Source organism: Myxocyprinus asiaticus, chromosome 10, assembly GCF_019703515.2.
Source record: "Myxocyprinus asiaticus isolate MX2 ecotype Aquarium Trade chromosome 10, UBuf_Myxa_2, whole genome shotgun sequence".
NCBI classification, from domain to species: Eukaryota; Metazoa; Chordata; class Actinopteri; order Cypriniformes; family Catostomidae; genus Myxocyprinus; species Myxocyprinus asiaticus.
Genome location: NC_059353.1, coordinates 36,378,392 through 36,388,113, shown reverse-complemented (window position 1 = coordinate 36,388,113; position 9,722 = coordinate 36,378,392).

The following is a 9,722-nucleotide window of genomic DNA, read 5'->3' as shown; positions in this document are numbered from 1 at the left end:
CATGCTTATAACATGAGGTTTTGGACCTATTATGCAAGAGCTTTGACCTTAATCGGTGTTCATAACCAAGCCATGCTTTTCTGATACCAAACAAGCTTAAATACCTGAAAAATATCAGTCACAAGCAGCAAATGGTGTGAATCAAGGGCCACTTCCATGGGGTTTCCAATTTCATTTGATGCATTGCTTTTATTTTGTGTATAAGCCTGTGATTGTAAATGGTTATATCACTCAAGCCTCTGTTTTCTGTTTTATCAGTTTATGCCAGAGGGACACATATGCTACCTAGACAAATACACTGTCCTTTTCAATCGCTTTGATCTGATCACATATCCATTGAAGGTATCTCTTCCATTGGGACATATCAAAGGCCTGCTCTTTATGCTCGCTGACTACTATTCTCTCTTGATCTCTGTGCAGCTCACATTCATTCTCTCTCCCTATTGCAGATGTCCCAGTGAAGCACCAAATATAGGCTGCACACACCTTTTAATGGGGTCATTTCTGCTGTAAATAAATATAAGCCTGACATGCTACAGACAAGCCTTTAAATAACGCTGTCAATATCCAGACTGAAATACACTGGCCAGAGATGCCATTGTAACAGTCCTGTTGGTGTATGGACAAGCCATTTCTCATTCTTCCAGAAGAGCACCAGTGCGGATGGACATTATGTCAGAGATCATATGACCTCATGTTGCTGATTTTTCTTGATAATGACATATGTCAAAACCTGTCAGACTATGGGAACTTGAATTATGTCAGGGATATGACCTTAGGCAGGACAGCAAATAATGACACTTCAAATTAACATGGTACAGCAAACAGCAGGCTTCATAAAATACATCTTTATTAAGCCAGATGCTTGTAAAAGCTATGTATTACCCATTTATATATATAATGGGTTATAAACATCTCAAAGGCATGTGGAACATACATTCAATGGCCCTTATTCATCAAACATGTGCAGAACGAGTTACTGTGAAAATTATTCAGAAATCCATTCTTATGTAAAATGTTGCATTGAACTGAATTGGTTAATTTATGTAAGAAATGTTTAATCTAAACAGAAATTCGTTCTGCTCATGTTTCATGAATGAGGCCTAATGATTATGTTATTGGATGCAGTGATGCACCTCCCCAGAGGAAATTTTGATTCCTCTTTCATGACTCTTAAAATTTTAAGAGTTCTCAGTTTTGTCACATTTACTGATCTCAGACATTTCTCCTAAAATTCTTTAGGAGAAATAAAAATAGACACAAATGAGAATATATATAGTAAAAGTACATAGCGATAACAATTTTGTGGATAGCATTTGGTCTTGGAAGAATTTAATGAGAAATATTTTAGTTAATATTGAAATCTCTGACTTAGTATCACAGACTTTGGTATCCAGGCAGCTCTGAGCAAAGTTTGTGACGTTGAAGTCTCTTCTGTAAATCTACAGGAGACTCATGTGAGATTACTGTGATCATTTTCTCACAAGAAAATTTAGAAAAGTAGGCGACCTAGGCTGAGACTGGAAATTTTAAAGATACCTAATTTGTGATTTCTCTTTCTTAGGTAACTTAACAGCAGTCAGCAAATTTAATGTGAGCATGTTAACTGCCCCTTTTACTAGTCTTAACACATAAAAATCTCTAAGAATTCATGAAAAGCATAATCTAGACAGGTAAACTGTGAATTACAGTATCTTTCAAATACATTAACCCAAACTGAAAAATCTTCTGCTCTGAAACACAGCATAACAAAATCTTGTGGTCTTTATCTCTCTCAGCTTCTTCTCTTTGTCTAGGTCTAATCTACATTTTCTAAATTTATTCATCATCCTGTCTCCAGAACACCTCCTATACTCTGAGTTTAGGAAGGGTTCTCTGTCTGTCTTTGCAGATATGTAACTGTCGGTCTGTATCTGTCTCTCAACCACAGACACTTAATCTTCATGTCAGTCCTGCTGTTACGCCCGCCTTTCTCTCTTCACGTTTCTTTCTATCAGTGCACCTGTCACCACTGTGTCTCTCTCTCTCACAGACAGTGCCACTCAATCTTGTCTGAGATGCTGAACATCTTCGATCAAAGTCCTTTGACGTTAGCCCTGTCTTCAGCTTTGCCAAGATGCGACAGATGTGAAGGTTCTCCACAAGAATATTAGGGCTGGGCTATATAGTGAAAAAACATAGTCAAATTTTTCAGTCTTTTGAGGATATTTTGATTATATATGCAACTAAAGTTTAAATCAGAGATGTTATTACAGTAAAACATCTGTCTTAATGCTTTTATAGTCACAAGACACAAGACAAGGATGAATTGTAAAATAACTGTAATGTTGCAATCATTAGGAAACTTATAATTCAGTCCCATGACAAGTCATGATGGTAGTTTGCTATGGTGAAATCGCAAGAAATTGTACAAGTTGGCTCAAACAAAAACGTATGAATTTTACTCTCATAGAGATATATATTTAAAAAAATAAAAAATAAATCTCACCAGCGAACGATGTTATCACGATTTCTCCTAAGTTCAACCCCTAACCAAAACCTAACCATAAAGTCTAACCCAAAACACTAAACCTAACATTGATTTAAATAGGAAAATCATTGTTGTGTACCACACACAAAAAAACTAATTTTTATTGCACAAAAAAATAGTAACCAAGTGTGATAGCTAAAATGTGATGCCTGTATATTGTATCGATTTGAAATCGTGTTTGTTGATTAGTTGGTCTATGGGAATTTTGCCACCTCATTTCAAAATTGTCATGAGACTATACTGGAACCTAACCAACCATGATATTTTATTACAGCGTCTGGGTAATTCAGGCTTTTATAAAAAAAAAAAAAAATAAATAAATAAATAAATAAATAAATAAAAAATGCTGTAGGCTGGTTTACTAGCTTTCTTATGGACAGAACCCGTAGACAGGGTAGACGATATCTGATACTTTGAGAGTGTGTAAAGGGCAGGGATGTGCAGTCCATATTAGCAAGGTAAGCAGTGCTTACCTAACAGAAGGGTGAAAATAAAAATGACACTATGAAATATTTAAATATAATTGTTAATATAAACTGCTGTTTTTGTTCAAATTCGTATTCTTTCATCTCAGTTGAGCAGCACAGACAGTTATTCATTTATTTGCTTTGGCGCAACCCTCAGGCAGGGGCGTAGGCATCATTTTAAAAGTGAGGGGGACTGAATGTTTAGTGCAAGACAAACATATGTAAGTATATATGATATATATTTTTTAATTAATTAAGTCCAAAATCAACTTTATGCTGCTTTAAAAACAAATACTGGATAAGATTAAAAGGGACCACATGGAAATGTATTCATTTCATTTAGCAGAAAGCTTAACATTTCATATAGCCTACACTGTAAAGAGGGTATTTTAATTGAGGGTCTATGTCTACCTGATCTAATCTTAAAAATATTACTTTTATTGGTCTAATTTACAGTAATGTAATACGGTTGATTCAGTCATATTAAATGATGTTTTTCTTTTTCATTTAAAAAAGCAGTTCATTTAGATGTTACCACATGAAGCACATTTTACCTAACACAAGCTACCTGATCTTTATTTATATATATATATATATATATATATATATATATATATATATATATATATATATATATATATATATGCAGTATACGGTATATCAAAGGCAAAACACAGTACAACACATTTTGTCCAAATTGAGTCAGGACTGGAATTGGGTCTTTTCAGTCTTAGACTCTTTAGACTTAAAATGTGCTTCATGTCCTAATATCTAAATTACTGGTTATTGGTTTGAAGTCAAAAATATTATTTAATATAACTGAATTAACTTAACTACATTAGGTTACACCACAAAAAGCTAGCTTTGGGGTTTATATCAAGTAGGAATAGCTCCTTATGGTAACAATTGCAGGTTTCCACTTTTTACATTGATACTGTGACAGACAGGTTTGGCTCAACTATCCTAAAAATAATTAATATTCCTTAAACGAAGTGTGAAAATGTGATGATAAATATTTGGCTGGAAAAAAAGTTACCGTGTTGCCGTAGTTACTGCATTTTGCCTTTGTGGGGCACAATTTGAAAGCAAAGTGTGCAAATTAACTTTTACACTCTGGCAATGTTGTATTACCCACTATGATTCAGTGTTGGATGAAAAGTGCAAATGTAAACATGAGTGCTGACTGCGTGCATAATGAAGCTTATTCCGCTTTCAGATGCAAGATATTATACCATAATAATATCATAGATCATCATCAAAAACATCAACAGATGACAAATGGTAACTTACATTGCTTGGTGTCACAGTAAAAACATGAGTGGAGAGTATTGTGCCACGTTGAGTTCGTGACCAATGGTAGTTAGCTGAGAACCAGCTCGGGTGAGTGACGTGGTCGCCATGGAACCGACACTACATGAGCTCATGTAGGCTAGCACGTGGTTGAGCAGCTATCCTCTCTTAAAATATTGATCAGTAAATTTTAACATTTGCATTTACACATACACATTTGCATTATGAAACACACAACGTAAACACATTTGTCCCGTGAAAAAGTGCGGGGGACGAAGTTTGGTTTTATTGATGAATGGGACATGTCCCACTCATCCTCCACATATTCTATGTGCATGCCCTCAGGTATAAGTACTTTATGTTATGCTTTCTCTGACTTAGATTCAAAGCATTGTTTACCACCCTTATTTGCAACTGCAAGGAGAGACGCATGGATTTTGTGTTCAAGTAAAGGTAATATATTTAATAAAATCTGTGTTATTGATACTAGGTCATTGTTTCTGGTTAGTCTACGGCTATGAAGTACTGATCTGGCAATCATATATGTCTGTTTTATATAGGGTGACCATACGTCCTCTTCTTCCTGGGCATGTTCTCTTTTTCAGACCTTAAAATAGCGTCCGGCCGGGATTTTTTAATTTGCGAAAATGTCCGGGATTCGGCTTTAGTTGCATTATGATGTGCATCTGGTCTATACTTAATTGTGTGTGCGCGCATATTTGCATTGCTTTAACCCCTCTTTAGAAGTCCCGCCTTCTCGCACATCAATTGGTCAATTATAAGAGGCTTGCAGCAACTATTGGCCAAATTCCTACCTGTCAATCTCTCCACGAAGACCCGAAGCGCTGTTGTGTTCGGCATCAAACTACAGTTGCTTGACAGTAGCAGCAAATGACAGCTGAGTGGAAACATTGCCCAAACGAAAGTGCAAATTTACAGAAGATTTGTACAAAAAATTCCCATGCTTTCGTCCAGGTCGAGATCCGTGGGAAGCAGAATGTTTGACATGTAAAGCTGGCACTTATGTGTCAGTTGCTAATTACGGTGCAAGTGATTTAGAAGAACACATTAGCTCTGCGAAGCATAAAGGGTCAGCAAAAGGTGAAAGTTCATCAGGTAAATGAACGGACTACTTTTTGCGACCATGTAAAATTGTTATTACATTGCTTCATTTTCCATGGCCATACAAAATAATGGTAAATGAAGGTACACTCATGGCATCAAATATTTTATTTTAGTACATGGACATTCAAAAGAATGTTGGAAATTTTTATATATTTATATATATTTATGTTATGCTAATAGAGTGTCTTTTTCACTGTATTAAATTTGCATTCATGGTAACTCTGTATTGAACCCTATTATTCCAAATTGAAATTGGTACTTTTATTCACCAAAGTGGCATTCATCTGATCACAATGCATTAATAAAGTGAAAAAGTACTATTACAATAAAAAAAATAAAAAAAAACCTCCACATGCAGCAATGACAGCTTTGCAGATCCTTGGCATTCTAGCTGTCAGTTTATCCAGATACTCAGGTGACATTTCACCCCACACTTCCTGTAGCACTTGCCATAGATGTGGCTGTCTTGTCGGGCACTTCTCACGCACCTTACAGTCTAGCTGATCCCACAAAAGCTCAATGGGGTTAAGATCCATAACCCTATTTTCCAATTATCTGCTGTCCAATGTCTGTGTTTCTTTGCCCACTCTAACCTTTTCTTTTTGTTTTTCTGTTTCAAAAGTGGCTTTTTCTTTGCAATTCTTCCCATAAGGCCTGTACCCCTGAGTCTTTTCTTTACTTTTGTTCATGAAACTGGTAGAATTCAATGAAGCTGTCAGCTGAGGACATGTGAGGCATCTATTTCTCAAACTAGAGACTCTGATGTACTTATTCTCTTGTTTAGTTGTACATCTGGCCTTCCACATCTCTTTCTGTCCTTGTTAGAGCCAATTTGAAGACTGTAGTGTACACCTTTGTATGAAATCTTCAGGGTTTTTTTTCAAGCATTGTATAGCCTTCATTCCTCAAAACAATGATTGACTGATGAGTTTCTAGAGAAAGCTGTTTCTTTTTTGCCATTTTTTTTTACCTAATACTGACCTTAAGACATGCCAGTCTATTGCATACTGTGGCAACTCAAAAACAAACACAAAGACAACGTTAAGCTTCATTTAACTAACCAAATAGCTTTCAGCTGTGTTTGATATAATGGCAAGTGATTTTCTGGTACCAAATTAGCAATTTAGCATGATTACTCAAGGATAAGGTGTTGGAGCGATGGCTGCTGGAAATGGGGCCTGTCTAGATTTGACAAAATATTACTTTTTTCAAATAGTGATGGTGCTGTTTTTTACATCAGTAATGTCCTGACTATACTTTGTGTTCAGCTGAACGCCACTTTGGTGAATTACAGTACCAGTGTCCTTCCAAAACAGCAAAATCTGTACATTATTCCAAACGTTTGGCTGCCAGTGTGTGTGTGTGTGTGTGTGTGTATATATATATATATATTCAGTTGTGCTCAAAAGTTTGCATACCCTGGCAGAAATTGTGAAATTTTGGCATTGATTTTGAAAATATGACTGATCATGCAAAAAAAGGATAGTGATCATATGAAGCCATTTATTATCACATAATTGTTTGGCTCCTTTTTAAATCATAATGATAACAGAAATCACCCAAATGGCCCTGATCAAAAGTTTACATACCCTTGAATGTTTGGCCTTGTTACAGACACACAAGGTGACACACACAGGTTTAAATGGCAATTCAAGTTTAATTTCCCACACCTGTGGCTTTTTAAATTGCAATTAGTGTCTGTGTATAAATAGTCAATGAGTTTGTTAGCTCTCATGTGGATGCACTGAGCAGGCTAGATACTGAGCCATGGGGAGCAGAAAAGAACTGTCAAAAGACCTGCGTAACAAGGAAATGGAACTTTATAAAGATGGAAAAGGATATAAAAAGATATCCAAAGCCTTGAAAATGCCAGTCAGTACTGTTCAATCACTTATTAAGAAGTGGAAATTCAGGGATCTCTTGATACCAAGCCAAGGTCAGGTAAACCAAGAAAGATTTCAGCCACAAGCCAGAAGAATTATTCGGGATACAAAGAAAAACCCACAGGTAACCTCAGGAGAAATACAGGCTGCTCTGGAAAAATATGCCGTGGTTGTTTCAAGGAGCACAATACGACAATACTTGAACAAAAATTAGCTGCATGGTCAAGCTGCCAGAAAGAAGCCTTTACTGCGCCAATGCCACAAAAAAAAAAAAAACGGTTACAATATGCCCGACAACACCTTGACACACCTCGCAGCTTCTGGCACACTGTAATTTGGAGTGACAAGACCAAAATAGAGCTTTATGGTCACAACCATAAGCGCTATGTTTGGAGAGGGGTCAACAAGGCCTACAGTGAAAAGAATACCATCCCCACTGTGAAGCATGGTGGGGGCTCACTGATGTTTTGGGGGTGTGTGAGCACTAAAGGCATGGGGAATCTTGTGAAAATTGATGGCAAGATGAATACAGAATGTTATCTGAAAATACTGGCAGACAATTTGCATTCTTCTGCACGAAAGCTGCGCATGGGACGCTCTTGGACTTTCCAGCACGACAATGACCCTAAGCACAAGGCCAAGTTGACCCTCCAGTGGTTACAGCAGAAAAAGGTGAAGGTTCTTGAGTGGCCATCACAGTCTCCTGACCATAATATCATCGAGCCACTCTGGGGAGATCTCAAACATGCGGTTCATGCAAGACGACCAAAGACTTTGCATGACCTGGAGGCATTTTGCCAAGCTACACCACCTGCAAGAATTTGGGGCCTCATAGACAACTATTACAAAAGACTGCATGCTGTCATTAATGCTAAAGGGGGCAATACACAGTATTAAGGACTAAGGGTAAGCAGACTTTTGAACAGGGGTCATTTCATTTTTTTCTTTGTTGCCATGTTTTGTTTTATGATTGTGCCATTCTGTTATAACCTACAGTTGAATATGAATCCCATAAGAAATAAAAGAAATGTGTTTTGCCTGCTCACTCATGTTTTCTTTAAAAATGGTACATATATTACCAATTCTCCAAGGGTATGCAAACTTTTGAGCACAACTGTATATATATAAATTGTTTGGGGTATAATATTACAAATGTGTCTGTCCATTTTTATGCTGATATATTGCTGTGAATCCACCATGAGCAAAGTGCTTGAAAAATGCTTTTTATGTTATTCAAGCTCAGCTTTATCTACTGAAGCTTTAAAAGTGTTAAATGTGGAAAAAAATAAGTTTATGATTTTCACAAATTCAAGGAATGTTAAATGTACTAAAAGTATTGTCACTCTGCAAGGTCAAAAAATTTAAGTGGTTTCTACTTTTAAATACTAGAGTTTTTTTAATTGATGACAAATTACCTTTTAAGCCTCATATACAGCAGTTAGTGAGTAAGGTGAAATTGAAACTAGCTTTCTGTTTTAGGAACAAATCATGATTTTCACTTGATGTAAGAAGAAGATTGGTTGAAGCAACAAATTTGTTATGAAGTATTCACATGATGGATGTCGTCTACCATGGGGCCTTAATGTTTTCTTACTATTTGCTCAAACCTTACTCACCACTGTAAATTAAACTCCAAAGTCGGATGGCAGTCGCTTTCAATGTGCTGACAAAGTCATTGATATACATTTATATACAAGGCAATTTTAGGGATATTACCTAGTTATTTATCTGTTTTGATGATAAACACCACAGAAATGTGGTGTTTCTGGACTACGCTCTCAGGATTTTGTACTCATGACTGTTCCTAAAGCTTATTTTGAAATGAGTAAAAAGGCTTTTAAGTTTTCAGCACCATTTTCTTGGAACAATTTGCAATCTGTCCTTAAACTTCAAGATCTTATTAAATAAAGGTAAAAAAAAATAAAAATAAAAATAAAACCTTAACGATAAAAAAGGCGCATCAAAATCATTGCAATATCCACACTGAAAAAAAAAAGTGATAACCTGCAGTTGTTACCTCGAAGATCTATTTATCTGGATCTTATCCATAAAAATTGCTTTCATTGGTGTAACCTAATTTGTCATGTTTTTTTCAGTTCAGTCAAGTCTATTTTTGCAATTTTGTTTGCTGCCACAAGACACCAGAAGTTACACACTTCATCTTCAATTTTGTATAGTGAAAATTAAATACAGTATATCACCTGTCCACATTTGTCACATTAATAGCCATCCTGCATTCAATGGTAATGTCTATACTGCATCTGATTGATTAGTAGGAACAGATTACGGGAAGTAATGTTTGAATTTGACATTTTTATATGAAATGGGGCTATTGCTCAAGGCTTCACATAATGCCCCATGCCAACAAGCTTACAGAAGGAGAGCTGTCTCACATTGAAACCACTATGCCACCATCCCAGCAGGATG